This window comes from Ascaphus truei, chromosome 4 (assembly GCF_040206685.1).
Source record: "Ascaphus truei isolate aAscTru1 chromosome 4, aAscTru1.hap1, whole genome shotgun sequence".
Taxonomy (NCBI): domain Eukaryota; kingdom Metazoa; phylum Chordata; class Amphibia; order Anura; family Ascaphidae; genus Ascaphus; species Ascaphus truei.
Window position 1 is genome coordinate 243740461 of NC_134486.1, and position 26740 is coordinate 243767200.

At 44.7% G+C, this 26740-nt stretch overlaps 1 protein-coding gene across 2 annotated transcripts in view; it reads right to left on the reverse strand.

Annotated features, from left to right (window-relative positions):
• The window catches only part of HIVEP2 (HIVEP zinc finger 2), a 240886-nt gene that overhangs the window by 70691 nt on the left and 143455 nt on the right, over positions 1-26740 (reverse strand). For both annotated transcript variants that reach the window (XM_075597117.1, XM_075597118.1), the window contains exon 2: positions 25914-26013. The gene's annotated coding sequence lies outside the window, so the exon portion shown is untranslated. The remainder of the gene's footprint in view (positions 1-25913; positions 26014-26740) is intronic.

The window sequence follows — 26740 nt, forward strand, 5'->3', positions numbered from 1 at the left end:
ATAGTGCCGGCGATGCCGCCCAAAAACAGACACATTGCCGCCGCCGCGTGCGCTTATAGTAAGCGCGAGAGCGGCAATGCGACGGAGCGGACTTTGGAAGCCGGGAATATTTGATTTTCAAGGGCTGTCACCTCATGTGACAGCCCCTGAACAAATCAAATGCCCGGGAGTCTGCGATGCCGCCGCAAAGCGAAATATAACTTTCGCTAGCGGGGATGGGTGACGTCGCCGGTCGCGGGCACTATACGCGCGGCCTACGGAAGCACAGCATTGTAAAACACTGTACTGTACAGTATTGTACTGTACTGTTTTCACCAAAGTCACAAAAAATAAGTCCCAAAAATATATCAGTCAGTCAAATAAATGCACCTCACCTTCCTGCCCTTTCAGTAAAAATACTGTACAGTAGAAGATATGCCCTCTCCTTCATCCTTCCTACATATTTTTAAAATAATTTTCCATTCATCCATGTTGTATCTGTCAGCACATAAGAAAAATCAGCTGACATTAAAGATTTTATTTCAATAAAGCCTACTGTATTTATTTTGGTTACAAATGCGTTATTACATCAGTAATGCACATATATGATGTTTACAGTACAGTACATGCATTGTAAAGTGGAAAAAAGGTAGTGCTTCACTTTAAGTACATTTTCACTTTACATACATGCTCCGGTCCCATTGCGTATGTTAAAGCGGGGTATGCCTGTATCTATTTTTTTACATAAGCACACTGGTAATGTGTATAGTGTTAAGGGATGTCTTGTTATATATATATATATATATATATATATATATATATATATATATATATATATATATATACTGTTCCTTTTTATTGATTCATGTTTGTATGTGATGAATACATTTTTGCTATTTTCTGTATGCTAGAGTGCTAACTTTGGGGATTCTTTTTTCTGCGTTGGTTTTCATATTATTATTATCCCCAGCACCGCCAGTAGTGTTTACAATTTACACTTTATTTAACTGGCTTTAGTACATGTAATTTGCAGGTCTGTTGCAGGCTTTCTTTGTGTCTCATATATATACAGTTAGGTCCGGAAATAATTTGACACTGACACAATTTTCATCATTTTGTCTCTGTATGCCACCACAATGGATTTGAAATGAAACAACCGAGATGCAATCAAAGTGCAGACTTTTAGCTTTAATTCAAGGGGTTGAACAAAAATATCGTATGAAACGTTTAGGAATTGCAACAATTTTCATACACAGTCCCCTTATTTCAGGGGCTCAAATGTAATTGGACAAATTAACACAATCATACAGTGGCGGCCGCCTTTAACCTAATGCGGCTTTCTCCGCAGGTTTTTTTTTTTTTAAACGCGGCGGCGCGCTGCTTTTTTTTTTTAGTTTTCCCGCGCCGTGGGCGCTTTCAATGATAAGCGCCATTAGCGCTTATCTGTTGACGCGGCCGCCGCGCGGGAAACTCCGTTCCCGTCGGAAAAAAAGCCCCGCATTTAACCCGGCAAGCTTTAGAATAAAGCTAGCCGGGACAGTACATAAAATGTTCATTTTTAATTCTTTGTTGAGAATCCTTTGCAGGCAATGACTGCTTGAAGTCTGGAACGCATGGACATCACCAAACGCTGGGTTTCCTCCTTTGTGATGCTTTGCCAGGCCTTTATGAAGCTGTCTTCAGTTGTTGTTTGTTTGTGGGTCTTTCTGCATTAAGTTTTGTCTTCAGCAAGTGAAATGCATGCTCGATCGGGTTGAGATCAGGTGATTGACTCGGCCATTGCAGAATATTCCACTTCTTTGCCTTAAAAAACTCCTGGGTTGCTTTCGCTGTATGTTTTGGGTCATTGTGCATCTGTAAAGTGAAGTGCTGTCCAATCAACTTCGCTGAATTTGGCTGAATCTGCAGACAATATATCCCTATACACTTCAGAATTTATCCAGCTGCTTCTGTCTTCTGTCACATCATCAATAAACACTAGTGACCCAGTGCCATTGTAAGCCATGCATGCCCATGCCATCACACTGTCTCCACCGTGTTTTACAGATGATGTGGTATGCTTCGGATCATGAGCCGTTCCAAGCCTTCTCCATACTTTTTACTTCCCATCATTCTGGTATAGGTTCATCTTAGTTTCATCTGTCCAAAGAATGCTGTTCCAGAACTGGGCTGGCTTTTTTAGATATTGTTTGGCAAAGTCTAACATGTCCTTTCTATTCTTGAAGCTTGTGAGTGGTTTGCACCTTGTGGTGAACCCTCTGTATTTGCTCTCGTGAAGTCTTCCCTTTATGGTAGACTTGGATAATGATATGCCTACCTCCTGAGAGTGTTCTTCACTTGACTGGATGTTGTGAAGGGTTTTTTCTTTACCATGGAAAGCATCCTACGATCATCCACCACTGTTGTCTTCCGTGGGCATCCAGGCCTTTTTGTGTTGCAGAGCTCACCAGTGCGTTCTTTTTTTCTCAGAATGTACTAAACTGTTGATTTGGCCACTCCTAATGTTCCTGCTATCTCTCTGATGGATTTTCTTTTTTTTTGCAGCCTAAGATGCCCTGTTTCACTTGCATTGAGAGCTCCTTTGACCACATGTTGTGGGTTCACAGCAACAGCTTCCAAATGTGAATGCCACACCTGGAATCAACTCCAGACCTTTTACCTGCTTAATTGATGATGAAATAACGAAGGAATAGCCCACACCTGTCCATGAAACAGCTTTTGAGTCAATTGTCCAATTACTTTTGGTCCCTTGTAAAAGAGGGGGTTACATATTAAAGAGATGTCATTCCTAAACCCTTCCTCCAATTTGGATGTGAATACCCTCAAAATAAAGCTGATAGACTGCACTTTAAGCCCATATTCATCATGTATCTGTAACTTGTGTCCAATTATTTCCGGACTAACTGTATAGTATACACTATAACTGTGTGTGTGTGTGTGTGTGTGTGTGTGTGTCTATATATATATATATATATATATATATATATATATATTGTGACATAGTCCAAAGATGTTAGGCAGCTTTCTGCCCCATTTTAGGTCAGAAAGTGCAGGAATAGTTAAAAATGATCCATTCCACAGCTTCACATTAACTCAGGCTGCTGGATGGAAAATCCAGACCACAGTTTACAATGTGTCTAGTTCTCCCTCACCTGCTCTTCTAATCACATGCACAGGTATTTAGAGCAGAGGTTTGCTTTTCAGTCTCTCTCCTTAGAGCCTGGGGGCTGGGGGTGTCGCTGCTCCCCTGAATCCAGTTCGGGGTGGACGGCCCCTTCAAGTATCACAGTACCAGAGGATTTGCCTGGACACTTGGGACCGAGTTCCCACCACGAACAGATAAGACAAACAAATCTTTATTGCTGTATCTAAAAGACTATGCTGTACCTAGTGACCCTAAATGAGAGGGCATTCTTTTAAACTGGGGAACCAGGTTAGTTGGACCAGCAGCAGTTAGAGGCTGATTCTGATGTGTAGTTAGATCCCTGAATGGGATAGGATTTGGTTTATTTGATTTGGTTTGGTTCGGAAAAGTGACACTGTGTGAAATGCTATAACACTGATATGAGTAAACCGCTGAATGAAAATGTCTGAGTGCCTCTAACCTACACATGTTAAAGCTGCAGTACCTTACTTGGATGAAAATAAAGCAGGCAGAAGCCTGAGTTAAGAAACGTAATACTTTGCATGTTCCTGTTTGTTGTATAATTAACCCTAGAAGACTGTGTCGGGAAGAACCCAGACAGACGTCAGCACTACAAAAGAGGGGCGTTTGTCACAATATATATATATATATATATATATATATTTATATATATAAAAGGTGACACATTGTGTGCTCATTTGCATGTCATCTCCCAGAATCCCTTGCTGCAGTGGGAGCACTGTATGCGAGGTGATAATGGTTGAAAGGCAAGGTTGCAGACCTGTCTAAGAAATGTGAATGTGCTCACAAGTGATATTCTTTATTGTATGTATGTATATATATATATATATATATATATATATATATATATATATATATATATATATATATATATATATATATATATTCACACCGGATGGTTTAGATAGAGGGGGAAGGGTGAATTACTCTTTCACCTGGAATCAGTCTGATACTTGAGGGTATTTCTGCTTGAGTTCGGTGATCTTTGTGAGTATAGATCAGTGTTTTCCCACTCCAGTCCTCAGGGAACCCCCACAGGTCAGGTCTTAAGGATATTCCTGCTCCAGCACAGGTGGGTCAATCAGCGGCTCAGTCATTTTGACTGAGCCACCTGTGCTGGAGCAGGGATATCCTTAAGACCTGACCTGTTGGGGTTCTCTGAGGACTGGAGTTGGGAAACACTGGTATAGATTATACGTCATTTTGATATTTGGTTCTCTAGCTAGCTATACTTATCTTGCAGTCATGATTGTGATTAGGGGATGTCCTCAGACTGTTTTAATCTTTTGTGTCCTAGATATTACTGAATAAATGTATTATGTTTTGATATGCTTGAGAACTTTTTTGGCTTCTGTTTGTTCGTGTGTGTGTGTGTGTGTGTGTGTGTGTGTGTGTGGTGTGTGTGTGTGTGTGTGTGTGTGTGTGTGTGTGTATTTGTCCGTCTTATATCATATAAGTGGCTGGATACCTATGGATTCTTATCTTTGTTCTCTAGGGGGTAATCATCCTGGTTAATGTTTTGAAGATAGCTGAGCTACTACTCCTGTTAAAAAATGTTTGCCAACCCCCATGCTAGCTACAATATTAAAAACAGCTTGCTACTTAGCTGCAGAGGTTAAAAAAAGAATGCCAGTCATTGGGAAATCTATGAAAATCTATCATATTTAACCCCTTCGGTGTAAGAGACGTTTGCATTGCACTAACTTGCACGGCTGACTGTCTGCGATAACTGCTTTCCATACTTAATAACAACTGCACAGCAAAAAGAGTTGAAGGTATCATCATTAATTTGTACCCGTGAGGGAAGCCTAATTTGCTTTGGCTTTGTAGTATCCCTGCTTTAATTGTCTCATCTCCAGAAACCTTCCTGAATAATAATGATATGCTTCTGTGGTGCCCCCTGCAGCAATCATAGGGAGTTCTTGCTCAGAGATAACTCGGTACCCTGTCATATATCCAGCAGATGGTTCTGCTTTTGCAGCCTGCTGCAAACTAGAACTCTACACTTCTCCCTGAGGCCAAACAGAAATGGCAGCCGGCAATTAAAAGTTAAGGGCTTATCCAGTATGAGGTTTAACACCAATGCATTACATATGTTATGTTACATAATCGGGGGGGAAAGCCAAACAGAATAGCCAGGCAAAAAAAAAAAGACTGGTAATGCAGAAATTGAAGCAAACTAAAGTAACAATTCTGCTTATTCTGCCATTTTTTTCCCACAGGAGTTTGGGCTCTGTTTATAAATATCCACACAGAACAACTGGTGAAAAGTAGCACAAAGAAAAAAGATACAGAAGTTATGAGAGAATGTAAGGGGTTTAACCAGCCACAACGGACACAATTCTATCCTATCCTACCAGCAACCAACAGTAGTATTTGGAGGGGTATTTTGTGTATAGTCCGATGCCTTTTGAAAGTGCCATTTGTCTTAAGTGGCAAAGTAGGTGGCATCGTGCTGGGTATTGGGGCAGTTCCCTTGCGGTGGCACAGACAAATACGTAGCCTCCCTACTGCAAAACATGGCTGAAAAAGCTTAGTGTTGTAGAAATAGGGCTATGCAAAGAGGCAACTTTTAAGAAGGCCTCAGTCACTTTCTTTGGGTTCATTATGTGTGCTGTAGGGCTGGGACCCGCTGCGCCCGGCGGCACGGGCGGCCACACGAGCGTTCCCCACCAGCAGGGAATCCTCCCGAGCCGGTCCCGGTCCCCCCTGGCTGCACAGCTCACTACACGCTGTGACGCGTCAGCCGCTAGGGGATTCAAGAGAATTGTAATCCCTAGCGTCGACGCGTCACGTGGTGTGCTGTGAGCCAATGAGGAGAGGAGGCTTCGGGAGGAGGGGAGGCTTCGGGGAGCGGGGAGGAGTGTGGAGGGAAAGCAGCGTGAGTGCCTGTCTGTGTGTGTGTATGTGTGTGTCTGAGTGCCTGTCTGTGTGTGAGTCTGAGTGCCTATCTGTGTTTGTGTATGTGTGTGCCTTAGTGCGTGAGTGCTTGCCTCTGTGTGTGTGTGTGTGTGTGTATGTGTATGAGTGCCTGCCTGTGTGTGTGCATGAGTGTGTGTATGTGTGAATGAGTGTCAGCGTGTGAGCCCGCAGCATCTCCCGAGCCCGAGGAGGGGGGGGTAGCGGGTCCCTCCGCTTAGACCACGCCCCACCCCTCCCACTCCAGCCCCCGCTCCCTACAGACCGCATATCGCGGTCTGTGTCTGTCAGCGCCCCGCCTGTCTGCAGTGCGGGCGCGCTGACTGAGGGAGCGGGGCCTTAGCCTAAGGCTTCGTTCAGGGTGTCAGCTGCAGGACTCGGAGGGAGGGCGTGAGGGAGGCAGTGCTGCAGTTTGCTGGGCGACATGTGTTTATCCCCCAGCAGACTTTTCAGCGTTGGGGAGGGGGCGGGGAGGGGGCGGGGTTACACACGGCAGGGTAAGTATCCAAGTTGCAGTCATGAAATCATTCTGAAGAATGATTTCATTGGCTGCCTTGGTCCCTGTGACGCTGCTGCAGTTCCAAAAAACGAAATTTTCGTTTATTGAAACTGTAGTCAGCTTCAACTCCTGGCTTCGGAGACAGGGCGGTTGCTACCCTGAAAACCAGTATTCAAATTGAATACTTTGTTTCTCACGGCAGCAGGCACGGCAGCACGCCCTCCCTCCGAAGCCAGCACCCTGAACGAGGCCTTAAGATGCAGAAATAGCAACTTGCTGTTGCATTGCTGATATAGGTGAGAATATTATTCATTAAAAAGGTGTATGTTATGGGTTGTTATTGAATACATTGTCACGTATTGCTGCAGCGTGTCAGGAGATTTATCTATCCTTATGTGCAAGAAACAAAGTCAATTAACCCCTTGTACTTAGAAATACCGCACTCCCACATTTTCACATTATCATAACAATAATACACTGGCGACACACTTTATTCGAGCTCGGCTAGTCCCACGAATTCGGGTATACTCGGGTGTATTGAGGTTTGTGACTGTTTTCTGCCCGAGTGCATTGGGTTATTTTCCAGGCAGGGATTGAAGCATTTTATTCCCGCTGGCTGCAATACTGCACAGTATATATATATATATACTGGATTACAATTCATGAATTTATGCCATCTGGTGGACACGCGAAGCATTGCAGCCTATTAAATCCTAATCATTATCATTTAACAGATCAGCCGCCCGTCAGCCAGGCATGAACCATGGCTGGGAAGGCAAACGCAACGGGGCTTGTCAGAGGTGAGGAGCGGCGCATTCCAGGTATCTGCCAGGTACATACTGGGTATTTGCTCGAATAAAGTGTGTCGCAGCAGTAGGTGCATACACAGTAAAAATGAAAATGTGATTTGAAAGACAGTATCCGTAATATGGATCACACAACATTATTGTTAGATCATGCAATCTCTTTACTATTGCCAGGTACAGTATGAGATGTGTTTGTGGCCTTTTCAACAATCCTATACCTAGGAAAAGAGAAGGACCACGGGTTGGAACTGCGGGAAATGGAGCAGGAGCATGTAGACATAAAAGGATAGAGAATTAAGGCTCCCCACAACCATGTCAGGCCCTGAGCAACATTGTGCAGTACAGAGAACAATCTAAGGCTAAGGCCCCACTGCACGCATCCGCACGGCCGTCTTGCCTGCCGGCGGCACGTGCGACTCACTGCACCGCGATCTGCAGGAAAGTTTTTCTGAGCAGAGGGCGTGGCCAAAACGGGTCGGGTGGGAGCGGCAATGACATGGGGTGCGGGGCCATAACACTTTCTGTGCCAGGGGTTCCTCCCCCCCCCCTTCCCCGTGCATCTGCTGCTGCCTCTCCTCCCGGGGCCGACAAGCTGAGCAGCCTAATTAGGAGAGAGTCTGTGCCCGGCCTGGGAGGGAGCAAGGGGGATCCCTTTGTTGGTGCTGCAGAGTTCATTTGTACCAAGGCAGCACAGTCAAGGGACCAGAAACCTCCCTCCCATAGCTCCAGACAGCTCCCCTCCTCCCCTCCTCATTGGCTCACTGTGAGACCACGTGATGAGCCACCGCTGCAAAACACCAGAGCCTTGTAGCTCTGGCGGCTGACATTCACAGCACGTAGTGAGCCACGTCGGAAGGAGGCAGCGGGGACAGCCAGACTGGAAGTAAGGGGCTGGTGGCCCGCGCACACGCCGCCGACCGCAGCGGGTCCTCAGCCTAAGGCTGCGGTCCCAGTCACTGCTACAGCGCACACCTCGGCGTGTGCTGTGTGTGTAAGCACCGCCCCTCAATGGGGCTGGGCCCAGTACTCACCTTACCGCTGAAGGTGCAGCCGCGCTGTACTCGCAGTTTTTTTTAACTCAATGGAATTGAGTTAAGAACTGGCGACGGAGGCGTGGCCACGCCACCGCCGGCGGTTCAACCAATGAGGGCGAACCAGCCGCGTGAGTTCATGACCACGCCCCCGCAAAACCCCGACCACGCCCCCTCCCGTCGCAATCTCCCTCTCTCTCTAAAGACCGCCGATCCCGGGTAGCGCTGTGCACGCAAAGCCCCCCCGCCGGGCGCGCATGTAACAGTGATCACTGGGACCGCAGCCAACCAGGGGATCAGTTGCTACTGCCAGTGCGCATCTCCACCACCTAACCGAAAGTCCTGCTAAAAAAAGTGTGAGGGACACAAGTTGAGTGGGAAGGGTGCAGATATAAGCAGTTTTTACTAGGAAGAGATAAAGGGGCTGGTAGAAGCAGGAAGGGAACGCGGGATGATATGGTATGAATGGGTAGAGATGGAGAGAACAGAGATTATTAAACTGTATGTAGTGACGTGCGAATCTACCAAGATCGAACTTTCCAACAAGTAAAAAAAAAACTGAACATTTCAATCAAACTTTAGGTGCCAAAAATTCTGGCAAAACAGTCCGAATCGTTTAAAATTCACTACAGGCATACCCCGGTTTAAGGACACTCACTTTAAGTACACTCGCGAGTAAGGACATATCGCCCAATAGGCAAACGCCAGCTCGCGCATGCGCCTGTCAGCACGTCCTGAACAGCAATACCGGCTCCCTACCTGTACTGAAGCTGTGCGCAAGCAGGGAGACTGTAGAGCCTGTTACAAATGCGTTATTTACAGTACATCAGTTATGCACGTATATGACGATTGCAGTACATGCATCGATAAGTGGGAAAAGGGTAGTGCTTCACTTTAAGTACATTTTCACTTGACATACATGCTCTGGACCCATTGCGTACGTTAATGCGGGGTATGCCTGTATATTGCTTTTTTAATTGAAGAAAGCAGCTTATCGATTTTAAACCTTTTTTTCCCATTTATTTAAACTTGCTTGGATTAAAAAAATAAATGAACAGAAATTAAGTGAATATGCCATGCCCTTTGACTTTTAGCGTTTAAGTGAACTTGTTGCAGTTTTGTATCGAATCCAACTTTTTCACTGAATTTAAATTTGCGAAGTTTGCTTAAGAACGCAAAACGTTTGCACATCTCTAATTTTATGTAGAGATAATAGAAATGGAGGTTTTTGTGGCTCATCCATGTTCTGGTGAGAAAGTACAAAGTCAATGTATTTTTTTTCAGCCACGCACATTTTATTAATTAAAAATATATCATTTAAATCAATGAAATTTAATATCATAAGTCGTTTCTTAAAGAAACAATTCATGCTGTTTTACATTTTTTACCACAGGTTTGAAGCAGGGCGTCTCCAGCGCTAAACCCCATTAATTTCAGTTCTGAGCACCCCCTGCTTCCGGAGATTCTTACCTCCGTAGGTGGTGCCTGTAGCCGCTCCGGCTAAGCTGGCTGGGTTTTAAAGTTTAAAGCTCCCACGTCATGCCAATAGGAACCCGAACCTCATAACGACACGGCTTCCCATTGGCCCGCAGGCCGCGGGAGCTTTGAAACGTGGCCATAATGTGAACCCTGGTGGCTGAGCGGAATGTCTACTGGCAGCCCCTGCATATGTAAGAATCTACGGAAGCAGGGGGTCCCCGGAGCTGAAATGAATGGGGTTGAGATCGGAGACCCCCTGCTTCACTCCTATGGGGGGGAAAATGAAGGGGGGAAAAATTGGATTGTTGCTTTAGGCCATTAAGGATTGGGTGAGGGTTGGGAGACCCTAACATCTCTTACTTAGGGCACATAACTGACTACCACCAATGCTATCAATGAATATCATAATTATCTAAAATATTCTTCAGTCTGTGACATAACTATGAAGTCTACGGTCATTCACCAAAATGCCATTAGTGCTTGTATATTTAAAATGTCCCTTCCTACAGTACATACAAATTTATGAGTATGACCTTTAATGTTGCGTTGGCAATGGTCACAAATGGGCGAAATGATGGTCAGATGACGTAAGAGTGTTGTGTTGTTTTGTGTGAACTAATCAAGCTACTTCACAATAAGTTTGCTCGCATCAGAACAATTTGGGGAGTAGTTTATTGAGCAACTAGGGACTTAATTTTCCTGAGCAATATTATAATAGAATGTTTCAAAGTTTGTGCCTGTAAGTGTACAGTAAATAAAAACACAACGCTGCAACACTGTCTTTCCCCGTTACCACATAGCAAACAGTGCTTCAACTGCAGCCAGGGATTCTGGGTAACGACATGCAAATGAGCACAGTGTCACTCTTTCCTTCATATCTCTTTGAACATGGAGCCCTATGAGCAATGCCTGCCGTACTACACCACTTCTTTGTCTGTAGGTGAAACGGTGGCACTAGATGAATAGAGCCTTTTACAGTGGGAGTACTTGGAGTGAATGAAGAAAGGTGGGGCAGATCCAAACCTTTTACTTAATACTTTGCAGGCCCCTCTGGCAGCAAAGGGGTTGAAATATTATTTTGTTTTCCACTGGAAAAAATGCTATATTTATGAGAACAGGCTATTATCTAATTGATGACAATGCTGATGTTTAGGGAAGCAAAATAAATAAATAAGACTGCCTCGTATCTGATCAAGAGACACACAAGTGAACGTTTCCCTACTGCTGATTCATACCGGAGACAGCTTACATTCCTACCCATTTATAAGCTTTCCTGTACATTTGGTTTCTACATTTACTATTGCACATATCCACGAAAGAAGAACAAAATCTGCAATAAATGCATGTTTACTACAGGCAAGCATCGTTAAACCTTGAAATGCAGCAAAGTTATTAGATTATTATCTTCCTGCTCATCTAAAAAGGAGATGACAAAAAAAGTCAACCATTTGTGTGGTTATACCATCGGGCCGTGAATTAGGCGATTTAGGGCCAAGTGGCTGATCACTCTTTTATGGACCATGTGACTGCGTAATGCTAAAGACCCCAACAGTAGGATAAATGAATGAATGAATAACCAGATACTTGTAGGGGGGACCCCTAAACATAAACTTGATAGAAGACAGGTACTGGGTTGCAATCCCGGATGGTAAGCTCACTGATAAGTGACGCTGTTGTAAACAATAACACCAGGAAGATTGAGCATAATAACACCCTATAACGTACCAATTGTCTAAATAAAGTCCTGAACAGGAAAACATGTAGCAAGCGATTGACTCACTCTGAGTGCTGCACAGTCAATGCGATCCAAAGGTGAGGGGTCCCCAGGTGTGCTTCCGTCCAAGGGGTAGGCTAGTGAAGCCTGTGAAGCGTGAAACGTTGGTAGGGCTCTCCATTGCCCTGTTTTTCCATGACCAATAAATAATCTTTTTATATGGGATATGCACCCTCCTTTCTACCTTTTTGATACCTACAGTAGTGCTCTTCCAGTTTTTCTCCTTTTCTACTAGATCACTCTGTTATGAGCTGAAAACGCCCAATGAAGTCAACAGAACTTCTCCCATTGTTTTCTCCAACGCAGCACATTGACATGAATGGGCTGTAAGGTATCTTCCAGCGCCGCTAGGTGCCCTATGATACAAGACTGCTTAGTAGTAACTGTATGGCTCCCCATTTTAATGCTGGAGAAGATGTCCGTCCTATTCATTTCACAGCACAGGCAGTCTTCGGTTATCCAACGGAATCCGTTCTGGAAGTAGAGTTGGATAGTGAAACTGTTGTAAAGTGAGTCCCATGTTAATCAGTGGCGGTGAGCGTTGGATAACGCATTCCGGCGTCGGATAACGCATTCCGTCATCGAAAAACGGCCCGTAGGGTTGCATTATAAAGTGTTGGATATGCCATTCATTGTAAAGTGAAACGTTGGATAACGAGGACTACCTGCATATTAGACAGAGATCTTAGATGGGTATGAAGGAATCATCGATGTTACACCATCGTAAATATACTTTTGATTACACCATAAAGACTGACAAATTTATTAAAGAAAATATCCTATTTTTTTTTAATGCCAACTAAACTTAATTTTGCCCAGGGGCAAAACTTGGATTCAGATTATCTTAAACTGGCAGGTTCTTTTGCCAAATAATTACTTAGTGACAATGCAAATTGTAAGTTTTTTAAGAGTACTTTTCATTCCTGTGTTTCTCTCTGTGAGGGGCTGTACCTTTACATTTTACACCTAGTCTGGAACTAAAGAACGTTAGAGTCAAATTCATGTTACCTGAATTGTCCTAGTTTACACAGCTGGTAGTTATGCACATATAGAGTACTAAGTGTGCTTATGGCAGTGGTGGAAAAGATTGCCTCCTGTGCAGCCTGTGGGTGCTCCTTTATCATCAGAGAACATACATTCTGTATTTGCATTTCTAAAAACTATAATACTAAAGGGGCTTTTTTTATATTAGCCAAAGTGGCTGATCTGGCCTTTTTCGGCCTGTCAATTAAGTACATTTTACACAGAGAAAGGGAGTTCCGTTTCGACGCGGTTTTCCAAAAGATGGTAAGATGTGATACCTCTTGCTTGTGTGATCTTTAAATGGTTCCCATAATGTCTTTGATGTGAATAATTCTGGCATGGACATTGATATGTTTCTCCAGGAATCTGGAAGCTCTCCTCTACTGTATTTTGGATTTGGGTGTGTTTAATTGAGTACTGATATCAATCTGCACGCACGTAAGTCAGCACTTGGTGCTTGTTCAAAGAAAAAAAAGATTACAGCTACACTTTTATACTGGTTTACAAAGCACTGGCATTATTTGAAAGCAGCAGCTCCATGGATGGTTTCTAGATATCATTCTGGCTACGTAACATTGTAAAGTTATTTACAATACTGCAGCTATTAAGGTTTAACGACCCTAGATTTAGGGTTTGTGTACCAAACAAATAATATTTTCAGGAACAACGGTCTTCTTATTAGAGTTAGAGTCTATAGAGGTTTCCTTTTGACCAGTGGTACTATGAATGAGAACATATTCTAAGGATTTATATACAAAGCAAAAATGTGAGACTACACTAGTTTAAGACCCACCAAATGGAAAAAATAAATTTACATGCATAGTACGAGCATGACTGTGCACTTCCACCAAGTAAAGCTTCTCTTTAAAAAATAAAATGCAGTGAAATCAAAATCCAGTTGAACCCCACTGCCTTTTAACCACCTAAACATAGGTGGAACAATCTTTGTTGAGGTTGAGAAATAGGAGCTGAAGGAGTGTCTTAGTGGCTAAAGGTGTGAACTCTGACACTGATTTTGAGAGGAGCCTGGTCAGAATTCTGGTGTCATTAGAATTGACTTGTTGTGTGTTCTAAATTCTACAATATGTACAGCTTTTGGTGGCTGCAAATGCATTGAAATATTCAGTATCACAGTCTCAAATGGGTCGATGTCTGTAATTCTCTAATTGTCAGTGACTGTATTTCTGGCCAATTATAATGCCCTTTACGAGACTGTCTGAGACAAAGGTTTCAAATAAGCCTTACAGTATATTAATCATAAATAAAAAATACAATAGTAGATTGTAGTACAATTCTGATCCATCTAAATGTCTTAAAATGTACATGTATTTTATCAGACAATTAAAACACTTACACTTCCTTATGTTGTAATGAAATTACAATATATTCCTATTAGAAGAGCATCTATATAGCTAAATGGAAAGTATATACAGTATGTTTTTAAGTGTATTAACTTAAATTAAATTAGCAAGAAATATTTCCACTGGCCAAAACTTTATATTCCAAAGCTAAACCCTCTTTTATGACGAGCCTTAATCACTGGAAGGTACTGCCTTGTAATGGGCTTGGACGAATGGCGTGTTTTAATCCCGCAAGATCAACTAAGCCACAAGCAATGGGTGACTGACAGACTGATACGTTCCACATACTGCACACCAATTTTGTACCTAGCAGATTTTACTATGCATAATAGTGCAGTTATTGCACTGTGAGAAGTAAAGCAGAGGAAACCATGTCTACAGTCACTCTCCCTGTGAGAACATCTTGTGGGTTGAGACACCAGAATGGGCCTCTCCAGCTTCACTGAGGAGGTTTATCCCCTGATATCCCATCCCCTTAGTGGAAACACAAGCTCATTGTGCGAGTTCGGCCGTACATTATTCCTTACATATAGCTGCACTGCTGACCTAAAGCAACCCCACATCGTTGCTGTCTCCTCTCCTTCCTGTGTACTACAACTACATACTGCTCCCACTAAAAGAAAAAAAACCTTGTTCATTCTTAATTGCTGATGGAAACACAGTCATCTTTTCCACAAGCCAAGCTTGAAACCATTACTGTACCACCTTCATTAATTTTTCCACAACATTTTACAGACATGTCAGGAAACAGCTGCCTCTGAACTGACGAATTGGACTTAGCACCGGTGCAGTGGTTCTCTGAGGCTGTGCGTTTGGTTCCTGAAGTTATAATGAACGTTTTATTCCTATTTCCCCCCAGCTTGTTTTATATGCAGTAACTCAAGTCTTTTGCAGATGGGATCTGCTTGCCCAGCTCTGCTATCTCAGTGGTAGGAGACTTTGTAAGGATTTAGAAGTGCATACTTCTAGGAAAAGATTGCTTCCTGCAGATTGCTCAGCTGTCTTTCTTGGACAACATTCAATGAAGTTCAAGACTTGCAGTGGAATAGCATTCACCAGGCTACCAGCTAAAAGCCACCGCAAGAGAAAAACACCATCATGCTTAAAAAGAGTTGCATTTTCTCCAATGCCTATTTATCTCTCGTTATTTATATATACATATAGTTTGTGCCTTGTTTGATCTGTATAGTGTGGACTCAACCTATCAAACCACACATTGTACATTTCTGGCAAAAACAAGTGGAACAGTACACCTCATGAGTCCAAGTATGCAACCACTGAAATGCTACAGAGCCTTACTACAAAACGGAGACCTGCCATCTGGTGAAGGCTTCAAAGAGTGTGAGGTTGCTGGCCTGTTTAAAAAACGTCAAAAGGTTCAAATGGTGACATTGCATTAATGCAGTGCTATAATACTGCACTGCATGTGTTCCGCTGGCAATGTGTGAAAGTTCCTGGCAAGACGAGACCTGATTGGATTACTGTCAGTGGTCGGCTCTATAGACAATAGCAATTCTCAGTCTAGCTCAGCAGCTGCTTCATTCCATCAGCTTTTCATGCATTGCTGCGGTTCCCTATGGCATATATTTTGACATAGCAGAAAATAAGAATCAACATTTAAATTCTGCCATGGCACACTGACCTTTAGGACTCTATAGACATTATATAGTTAATATTACATTTTTGAACCATTTACATAAAGAAATAACATAACACACCATACTGTAAACAACTATTTTTACAAGAGCCCCCCCCCCCCCCAGACCACTAAGTAATGTAATGGGTTAACAGCCTTAATGGGTTAACAGGGTGGGATCACTCTGGTATTGCCCGTCCCCATCAGGTGACGCAGAGTGTCTTGTGACCAGTGATGTCCCCATAGTGACCTAGAGTATATATAGCTCCACCCAATGTTCTATAAGCAGGTTCCTCTGCGTTCAGGTAGAGGGCCTCACTGTGAGTCCTTTATATATGTTTAAGTTTATAGTTATATTATATGTATTAAAGAGGCAATCCAAGCGACATTTAAAATTATTTTTTTATCTGTTTTTAATATACACAGCCTTTGATTACATTTATTAAAAAACGAATTAACTAAGTTGCTGATCGATTTGTTCTCCCGTAATCAATCAGCAAAGATCCTATTTCCCAGGGTTCACTAAATGGCTGCCTTTCAGTTTCAATTAATCCTTCAGTCGGTGTAATTTAGCAGTTACAATGTACTCTTATATTACTAAGGTAACATTATCTATTGTTACAGTTTGCAACTCAAACTGCTGGGAATATTGGCAACAAATTATCACAAACATGAAAGTGTTACAAATACCTTGCACTGCTGGGCAAGTGTGCTAAAGCCTGCTATAGCAATCAAAGGATGCCAAGTATAAAAAATGGCATTTTGAGTTTAATAATAAAAAAAATGCAGTAAGTGTGATTTAATACTGCGGAACTGATTTATTAAAAAGAAAACGCACATGTAGATTATTGCATGGATTGCTCCTTTAAGGATGTCCTGTCACCATTTATTGTTTTCACTTATGGAACGTACCCTATATAGGTCGCGCCTATAGTAATGGCCCAAAATTGTTCTAATGCAGGAAGAGGAGTGAGCATGTGCTCAGCAGGAGTTCTCAGAGTAGAAGCTCCGGAGGCTAATCTCTTCGGCCCTACTGGAAGCTCCTTAGTAAACTCCCGGTCCAATATCTATGGACTAGGTATGCTGTACACAGTAACGGGATAATGATCCAAGAGCAAGCAGTGTGTATCCCCAGTATGGGCCCACCCAAGATGGGGTAACATTGACGCTATGCAGGAGATTGCCACTGTAACCAAATACTAAGGGAAACAAGCAGCGTAGGAGTGAGAGCTACCAGGGGAAGAAGCACAGCGTGACCATAATGTTAGCCACCTGTTAATCTCTGAAGTGAAGTCTCTCTTTTGTATGATGAGCATTATAAACGGCTGTGAATAAATCTGATTGTACTATAAAAGTTCCTGGCGCCCATCCTTATTCTATCTTCATAGAATAAAGCCCAGCCTGGATCCAGCAGCCTGACAAGGTATGAGGGACTGAGCACAGCCGTGTATATATATCCAACTAGATATAAACTCTTTTAGTGCCGGCAAGGCGGGTTACATAACGTGTATATATAGATCATTCTACCTACAGTATATACAGAGTACAAGAAAGAATCAAATCTAAGCATATTATGCTCCTGGCAAAGAGGGTGAGTAAGGGCACTTGGTGAGAGTGTGCTGTAATAATTAGAATTCCCATGCTAATGAAACAGAAATTTAAGGCCAAGCCATAGAGCTGAAATGAGCAAATACAGAACCCAAAAACAATAAAAGATACCATTATGGAACTAACAATTAAAAAAACACAATACAAAAAAATTCTGATGTTTCATTTATTTCATAAGGAGCAATGATGTTGCAACCTTCACACATAATCTTTGAATATTATATTTTGGGAACGGTGAAAATATCAAATGTCAATTGCGACGTCCAATCCCACACACACACACACAAAATAGAAAACTAACAATGAGACGATTTTCTTGTATATGACAGAAGGGCCGCCAACAGAAATCATGGGGCCCGGGACAAATGAAACGAGCAGGGCCCCCCCAAACCCATAGCGCCCCCCCCCCCCGAACCCATAGGAACCCCCCCCCCCGCGCAACTTTTACTTAACTGTTTTCTTATTGTGATACAGAAAAAAACATTACAATGCAACCTGTTTATTTTTATATTTTCAACAAAAGACAGATGACTGCCTGCCTGGGTGGGTGAGTGAGTAGGTGCGAGAGTGAGCGACTGGGTGGGTGAGAGAGTGAGCGACTGGGTGGGTGGGTGAGAGAGTGAGCGACTGGGTGGGTGAGAGAGTGAGCGACTGGGTGGGTGAGAGAGTGAGCGACTGGGTGGGTGAGAGAGTGAGCGACTGGGTGGGTGAGAAAGTGAGCGACTGGATGGGTGAGAGAGTGAGTGACTGGGTGGGTGAGAGAGTGAGTGACTGGGTGGGTGAGAGAGTGGGTGACTGGGTGGGTGACTGAGTGACTGGGTGGGTGACTGAGTGACTGGGTGGGTGACTGAGTGACTGGGTGGGTGACTAAGTGAGTGACTGGTTGGGTGACTGAGTGACTGGGTGGGTGACTGAGTGACTGGGTGGGTGACTGAGTGACTGGGTGGGTGACTGGGTGGGTGACTGAGTGAGTGAGTGACTGGGTGGGTGACTGACTGGGTGGGTGACTGGTTGGATGGGAGAGTGCGTGCGTGGGAGGGAGAGTGCATGCGTAGGAGAGTGCGTGCGTGGGAGGGAGGGTGCGTGCGTGGGAGGGAGGGAGAGTGCGTGCGTGGGAGGGAGAGTGCGTGCGTGGGTGGGAGAGTGCGTGCGTGGGTGGGAGAGTGCGTGCGTGGGTGGGAGAGTGCGTGCGTCGGTGGGAGAGTGCGTGTGTGCGTGGGTGGGAGAGTGAGTGGGTGGGAGAGTGAGTGGGTTAGTGACTGGGTGAAACAGTGACAGTGACTGGGTGGTGGGTGACAGTGACTGGTTGGTGGGAGACAGTGACTGGTTGGTGGGTGACTGTGACTGGGTGGTGGGTGACAGTGACTGGGTGGTGGGTGACAGTGACAGGGGGTGTGTGACAGTGACAGGGGGTGTGTGACAGTGACAGGGGGTGTGTGACAGTGACAGGGAGGGTGGGTGACAGTGACAGGGGGGTGGGTGACAGTGACAGGGGGGTGGGTGACAGTGACTGGGTGGTGGGTGACAGTGACTGGTTGGTGGGTGACAGTGACTGGATGGTGGGTGACAGTGACTGGGTGGTGGGTGAGAGTGACGGGGTGGGTGACAGTGACGGGGATGGGTGACAGTGACGGGGGTGGGTGACAGTGACTGGGTGGTGGGTGACAGTGACTGAGTGGTGGGTGACAGTGACAGTTGAGTGGGTGACTTACCCTGACCGGGTGGGTGCTGCTTCCTGCTTCCTTGCCGCTTGCCCCCGATGTCCCCTTGGCAGCTGCCCGGGGCAGGAGGTGGGCACGGGAGGTGGGCTTGGAGGGCGCACGGGAGGTGAGCTCGGGGAGCGCACCGGGAGGTGGGCAGCTTGGGAGATGCCGGGCGGCTGCAGCATCCTCCGCGGCTGCTGGGTTGGCGCGCGGGAAGCGCTGGGGCGGGGCGCGAGGCTAGCAGGCGGCTGCAGCATCCCCCGCGGCTGCTGCATGGGGCAGGAGGCGCACGCGGGGGGTGCAGGGTTGGCGCTTCCCCGCCCTCCGTCCCACGTGGGGATCGAGGAAGCGAGGGGGGGGGGGAGCGGGCCGGGCCCACAGGCAGCAGACAGGACACCCGGCGGAACCTTTTTTTTAAATAAAATGGCCAGGGACTCACAGGGCCCTGGACGCCCGTGCCCTTTGTCCCCCGCTGTTGGCAGCCCTGTATGATAGACTCGTACATGCTTCGCATTAGTTGTGCTGTGATTCATCTTACACCTACAGTACAAAGAAAGGACTTTGTGTTAAATATTTTACACACAAAACAACACTGGGTGAGGGCCGAGATTACGGACCTCTCTGGATTCTGAATTACATTTACAACCGGAGCAGGCTGCTATCTCGCTAATAACCGCATGCCACAGTAAACAAAGCCTGGTTGTTGTGGCAACCGCTGCTAATGGATTCACATAAGCCAATAATATCCTATTGTTGGGTCAATTAAGCTAGTGAGCAGGACCCTGCTGTGTTGGGTATGATTGCCTTCATTTATTTCTATGCTAGCTGTGTTACAATAGGGAGAGTGGTGTTGAGGACAGGGGAGATATGATAGTGCAGAAGTCATTCTATCATCATCCCTCTCATGTGACAAACTGTGACAAAAAAAGGGCTATTTCTGCTTCATCTAGACATGATTCAGAGCCACTCTGCCGCAGTAGAGAAAAAGAAAAAACGTACAAAATGGTTTATATCGCTCTGAACTAACAGCTGAGCTTTCCCTATGAACTGCAGTGATTGCCCTAGCACAGGGATGGGACACTCCAGTCCCCAAGAGCCACCAACAGGTCAGGTTTCAGGATAACCTCCTTCAGCACAGGTGGCTCAATCAGTGGCTCTGTCGTTCCACCTCAATCCTCTCACTCTACCCCTCCTCCTCTCTCTCACACTTCCTCCTCTCTAAATCTCTCACTCTTCCCCCTTATGCTTTAATGACCTCACTCTCCCAACCTCCTCTCTAACTCTCACACTTAATCCGCCTTACTCTCTAACTCTAACACTCACACTCTCCCTCACTCCTCTTTAACTCTCACACTCAATTCCCTCTCCTCTCTTACTCAATTCCCCCTTTGTGTCACACTCAATCCTGCTCCCCTCCTCACACTCAATCAACCCCCTATTACCTTGCCTTGTGAGCAATGTCGGGTGGGGGCACCGCCTTGGGTCCCACTTCTGTGGGAAACTGGGGCCACAAAAGGTGGATGCAGAAGTTGGGCCTGATTTCCAGGCAGGCTCAACTTCTGGCACCAACCGGGACACGGGTACACTGGCGGGGGGCTTAGCATGACAGTCCCACACCAAACAAAGGCCCTGGCAGCCTGACATGGAGGTTGTGCCCGATGAATTCTTGCCATGCCAAAATTTCAGTGCCAGCCATCAAGGGCCCCTCCCCTGCTCTTGGGCCCCCTGCATTGCAGGGTTATGCAGTAGTTTAGTTATGCCCCTGTTGGTCATCTTGGACAAGGCTTCTTAAGCCCTCTTAAAATACGTCTCAATCAAAGACACTCCCTGAGTGGGACCACTGCAGTACTACACTGGGAGACCACCTGCTTTGGATAATTTGGAAAAATAAATAGAGCTTGCTGGGGAATTACTGCTTTAATAGAGTCAACATTGCAGTGCTTAGAGCTGTGGCTCTCAACCTCTTGTGTAGGGGCGCCTCTGAAGAATTTTTTAAATCTCAGGGCACCCCTGCTCTTCAGAGCTCATTCATCCCCTCCTCCCTTACACGCAACATGCTCACCGTCCTTTCACAAGCTCACACCCAGGACACTCAACCAACCTTCCACACTTCCACATTGACCTTTGCACATATGTACCCTTTTACTCCACATTTATCCCCCCTCCCTTCTCACCCTTTTCTTAATCAAACACCACATTCATCCCTCCTTCTCTTAGTGACACCACATACCTTCCTACACCACACGAAAAGCCCAAGCCTCCTGCACTCTCCCTACACAAAGTCATCACACTCTCTTTCCCAAACAAAGCTCTCACTACTGCCCTCTTTCTCACACGTTCCCACACACCGGAAACTTGCTCAGTGGACGTGTCCCGTGGAGATAGAGGCTTCTCTGTCTCCTGTGTGCCTGGCTGCGATAGGAGATGCTGATCGCACCCTCTACGTCTCCTGGCAGCGTGGGGAGTGCCTGCTGTGCAGCCAGCAGATTTTATTCTCCTGGGGTCACAGATGGTCACGGAACACCGGGGATCCCTGACACCCTGGTTGAGAAACACTGGCCTAGAGCAGGGGTGAGCAAACTTTTCCGTCTGCGCCCCCCTGTCTACAACATCCTCCCCCCTGCTCACGCCGCCTCCCCGTGCCTGTTCTCCGGTGTCCTCTGACGTCACGATGTCATGTGACGTTGCGTTGTTATATCATGTGACCCCGCAGTGGCATTTGGTGCCGCGTTGCCATGGCAGCCGCCGGAGACCAGGTAAGAGACTTACTGAGGCCTTGTGCGCGCTCCCCAGCTTTTAATTTAAATGCTTTGGGGAAGAGTGTGGGGCCTCTGTAAGCACCTCCCAGAAAATGTAGCTCCCAGCAGTTTGAACACCCCCGGACTAGAGGGAACCTTTGACACGGAGAAGTGCATGTTAACTAGAAGAGGCTTTATGGAATCTATTTAAGTCTATTTTCTACTTGTCAGTTAATGGGACAGAAAAATAATCATTGGGTAAATGTGTTAACATAATTAAAGGTAACAGCTAATACCTTATATAAAGGTATACTTTTAAAAAGCTACCATCTAATACATCATCTTGGCCTTTACCTCTACCTATCGTTGGCAGCTAATTCAATATGCAGCAACCCTTTTTTTACTAGCAATTTTCCAAATTTAGAACAGACCATTTTCTTGTGGTATTTAATGGCCACTTGGATGCCAAGCCACAGCTCTTAGGTGACCATCAGGATATGCTAGGGAAGCTGAAAAATGCTATATTTTTGGTAATGTTACTAGGATTACTGTAATGCTCCATTTCTGAATGTCAAAATGAACCACAAAGGTACTGCAGGAGGGAGCCTGTTCCAGTTAGAAGTTGCCACATCGTAAAATCCAAGAGGCGGCAAAATTAGGTTTGCTTGTTTTATTAAAAAAAAAAAAACCCCGAAGCTCGGATTCAGGGCTTGCATGAATAGCTGTGCTTGTCAGGGAGAGGAAGCGTAGGAATGATAAAGCAAAGTAGGAAACTATTTAAAGCTCTCTCCGGGCTCCGTCGCAAGATCGCGGCAAATGAAAAGGCTAAAGCAGCAGGCCTCCTCCACGTCACGAGTACAATGTCTTACTACGGGAAGTCACCTGTTCAGGAGATATTCTTTGGCAAGTGACCAGTGAAAACAATGAGAACACCCGGTGATCTTCTCCGTCAACGAATGAAGGGAACATGAGGCATCATAGACTCATTCCCTTTATTCTCCTGGTCTGTCAATTCTGGCGCCCACTTTTCTGTGCCAAAGCCCAGGGACTTTGCCCACAGCTATACTGCACTGGGGTAAGCTATAGGTATTCGGACAATTCATATTTGTTTACATTTCCTTATCCGACTTTCTCCATGGAACCTTTCACCCTAATGAATGAGAATCTCCCCATTTACGCGATGAAAACACACATTTTAGGTGCGTGGATTTTCTGCTTTAACGGTTAGGATGCACCATGTATGTCACGAGTGCTGGCACGCCAGGGGTCCTTATGACATACAGGGTCGGTCATGCTACTGTATTTTTTTATTGTTCTCTAGGGGGAAACAGTTGAACACGGATATGTAAACTGCCATTTACATAATCAGGGGCTTGCCTACGACCACGTGATTTCTACCCAAAGCAATTGTGTAGTCGCGATCCCTGGGGGACGGGCGCTGCTGAGTGAACCCTCTGCAGAACTGGGAAGTTCTGGTTTACTGAGAAAAACGGTCATTAATAGGTAGAAAGAGAGACAGTGGGGCGCAGACAAGATCAGAGTTAATATCAGACCAGTAGTTGAAAACACATACAATAGTAAACCAATGGTTAAGAGCACAGTGGTGATAAGAGTATAACGTAATATGTACTCACACGGACCTGTGTGGTACTGGGTAGTACTATAGGTATCTTTATTTTCTTTCCTCCTTCTTGCTAGTCAGTGATGCTCCTTCTCCCTCTGTACATCATGGATGGGCCACTCAGGGCGCATGTAGTGGAAGACAGCGCCACACAGATGAATAAAAATACGTTTATTTGGCAAAGAATGTGAGACGACAATTCACTCACATGTAAAAAACTGCTCAGGGACGCCGACGTCAACCACCCGCTCTCCGGTGCAGTGTGTGCAGAGACCTGGACCAGAAGTTGTGTGTCTGCTCGATGACACCGTAGCTAGCGCCTGCACTGACGGTGAACAGTCCTGTAGACCGGACGCGGCGAACAGGAGCACAGTGCACCGGAGAGCGGGTGGTTGGCGTCGGTGTCCCTGAGCAGTTTTTTACATGTGAGTGAATTGTTGTCTCACATTCTTTGCCAAATAAATGTATTTTTATTAATCTGTGTGGCGCTGTCTTCCACTACATGCGCCCTGAGTGGCCCATCCATGATGTACAGAGGAAGAAGGAGCATGACTGACTAGCAAGAAGGAGGAAAGAAAATAAAGATACCTATAGTACTACCCAGTACCACACAGGCCCGTGTGAGTACATATTACGTTATACTCTTATCACCCCTGTGCTCTTAACCATTGGTTTACCAATGTATGTGTTTTAAACTGCTGGTCTGATATTAACTCTGACCCTTGTCTGCGCCCCCTGTCTCTCTTTCTACCAATGTTTTCTTGAGGATCGTGGGAAGATCCTTTCCAGGGGTTGAGCAGCAGACACTGAGCATTTGAAGTGTGGTATATGTATATTTATTTTTGACCTTATTCTTCTGTTCAGTTTCAAGCATTGTGTAAAGGGAGCGCCCCAGTTCACTTCCAAACGGTCATTAATGTCTGAAAGCCAAAGTCTCACATTTTACCAGTTCATGCATTATTTTCCCCACCATACTTTCATCATGGACAACTCCTATTCTTCTGAAGAGCCTTTGTACATCGGCACAATGATTATATAAACAAAGAAAACAAATATTTCGTGCCCTGCTTTTATATAAAACGGTACCACATACACACTCAGATTATACACAATGAATCAAATCAATGATGTCCTTGGTAGAAATTGCATCCAATTTGTGATATTCCCAAGTATGTAAGAAAATACACGTACTGTGTAATGCAAAACAAGGCTTTCTTAAGCTCAGGCCTTGGTTACAACCAGGCCAGGTTTTTAAGCCATACTAAGCGTCTCCGGCACCAAGACAGGCTGCAGGGAAGCGGCTACGGCAGCCCTAGTGCCGAAGGATTATGGCTGGGGGGGTTAGATCCAGAAACATGTACACCTCCCAACCCCCTTACCCCCCACGATATCGAGGCTGGCACAGGCTCCAGAGACAAGGCTTTTTGCCTATTCAGCCGTGGCTCCGGAGACAATGAGTCTGGAACCACCATCAAGCCAGCCCTGGTCTGAAGAATATATGTGGGATAACTTTTTAGTGCATTTAAAGCACTCACTGTAAGTATATTTTCACAGCACAACGAAACCCACAGCGAATCACCTCAATTTTATAGACAATCTCAGTCCTGTCAAGTTGAGATTCACATCCCTTTTAACTTATATTGCTTTGCTGCCACGTTCATTTTTATTTTGATTCATTTAAATCAAAATGATATATTAAATTATTAGCGGCAGTTCAAGATTGCACCAATAGGGTTCCTTGTGTATATGCTGCAGTTACTCCCTGATAGCACTCCTCTACCCTAGCCACTAGCCAAGCTCTATATGGTGGAGCAGGTTCTCTCTCTCCTGTCTGTGCCATACATCTGTACATAACCAATCAAGTTGTCTTTGTGATAATTAGGCTAGGTCAATTATTTAAGTATGTGTTAATAGAGCGATCTTCAAAACCTGGTCTATTTTTAGCCCCTGTGCTACACTACAAAAAGATAGGTTCAAATACTGAGCATAATTTTTTTTTTTAATTGATTAAAAAGGGAAAAAGTTATAACAAATAGATATTTCTATTTCAAAAATAAAAAAGGCATATCTAGAAAAATCCCTGCAGTAGGAAGTCTGAGTCTGTGGGTCATCGCTGGTTTATTTCCTTTGCTGACACCATTCAGTATGGGAGTGGCCTGCAATGCATTGTGTTAATACAAATGTACAATGTGCCGATACATTGCACTACAATGCGATTCTAACTCCAGCGCAGGGCAAGGAAATAAATCAAATTAGCCTACGTCCCTTTCTCCTTCTGTAAAGTTTAGACTGTTAGCCCCATTTTTCTAATACAGAGGAAATAGGGAACATTTGCGACAAACAGAATCATGGAATGAATTCGATTGCAAGCTCCTTGAAGCAGCGACTCCTTTTCCTAAATGTTACTTTTATGTCTGAAGCATCTTCCCATTTTGTGTTATTTGTACTGTGTGTTATTTATATGATTGTCACATGTATTACTGCAGTGATGCGCTATGTACATTAATGGCGCTATATAAATAAAGACATACATACATAAATAAAGACATACATGGAATAAACTCAATTACCTGACTGCTTCTGTTGTCGATCTTGAGGACAAGGGTGGTTTGATGCTTGAGTGGATGTTGCTATTTTTTATTTTTTTTCTCCACGACACAAAATAATGACCTGTAAAAAAAAATAAAAGAGCCAACGTTTAGAGGCGTTGCGTCTTACAAAGAGTGCGCATGCTACATTGCATACCAGATCATTATTAACCCTATTCCATTCATTGATTACTTAGTAAAGGGGGCTGCACCGCTCTTCCCAGACTCATTGTCTCATTATCGGCACAAATGAAGTTCCTGAGGCATCAGGAGACAATGTCTTAATATTGCTTGGAAAATCCTGTGACACGCCACCATGTGCTTCCCCACTGCTGTTCAACAGTGACAATACTGCAAAAGGGCCTAGTTATTATGATTAACCACGTCCAGTATTAATTTCAATGCGCCATGGGGTGCCTTATCGCTGTTTCGTATACTAAGGCCTTAATGTTTAGAGATGGATCTTGTTATTACAAGCAGCATACTTTTTTCATGTATGGCTTCCAGAATACTCATTGAGTTACATTATGAGAGTGATGGTCCCTGCTGTCAATCCAAACTGCAGTGTGTATGAGAAACAGATTAGACATAAGGGCACCTGGTATAATAGTATAGTATAAGTATATGGAAGGAACCACAAAAGATGATAGGAGAGTAATATGTGCAGAGGAATTAAGGACAAACAATATGCATACGATGACAGAAGTCGTATTAAGATAGAGGATACTCATAAAATATTTTATACTTCATGCATTTTATTTCATTTACAGAAGAGGGTTTTTAGCTCTCTGGAAAATGTAGGGGTTCGT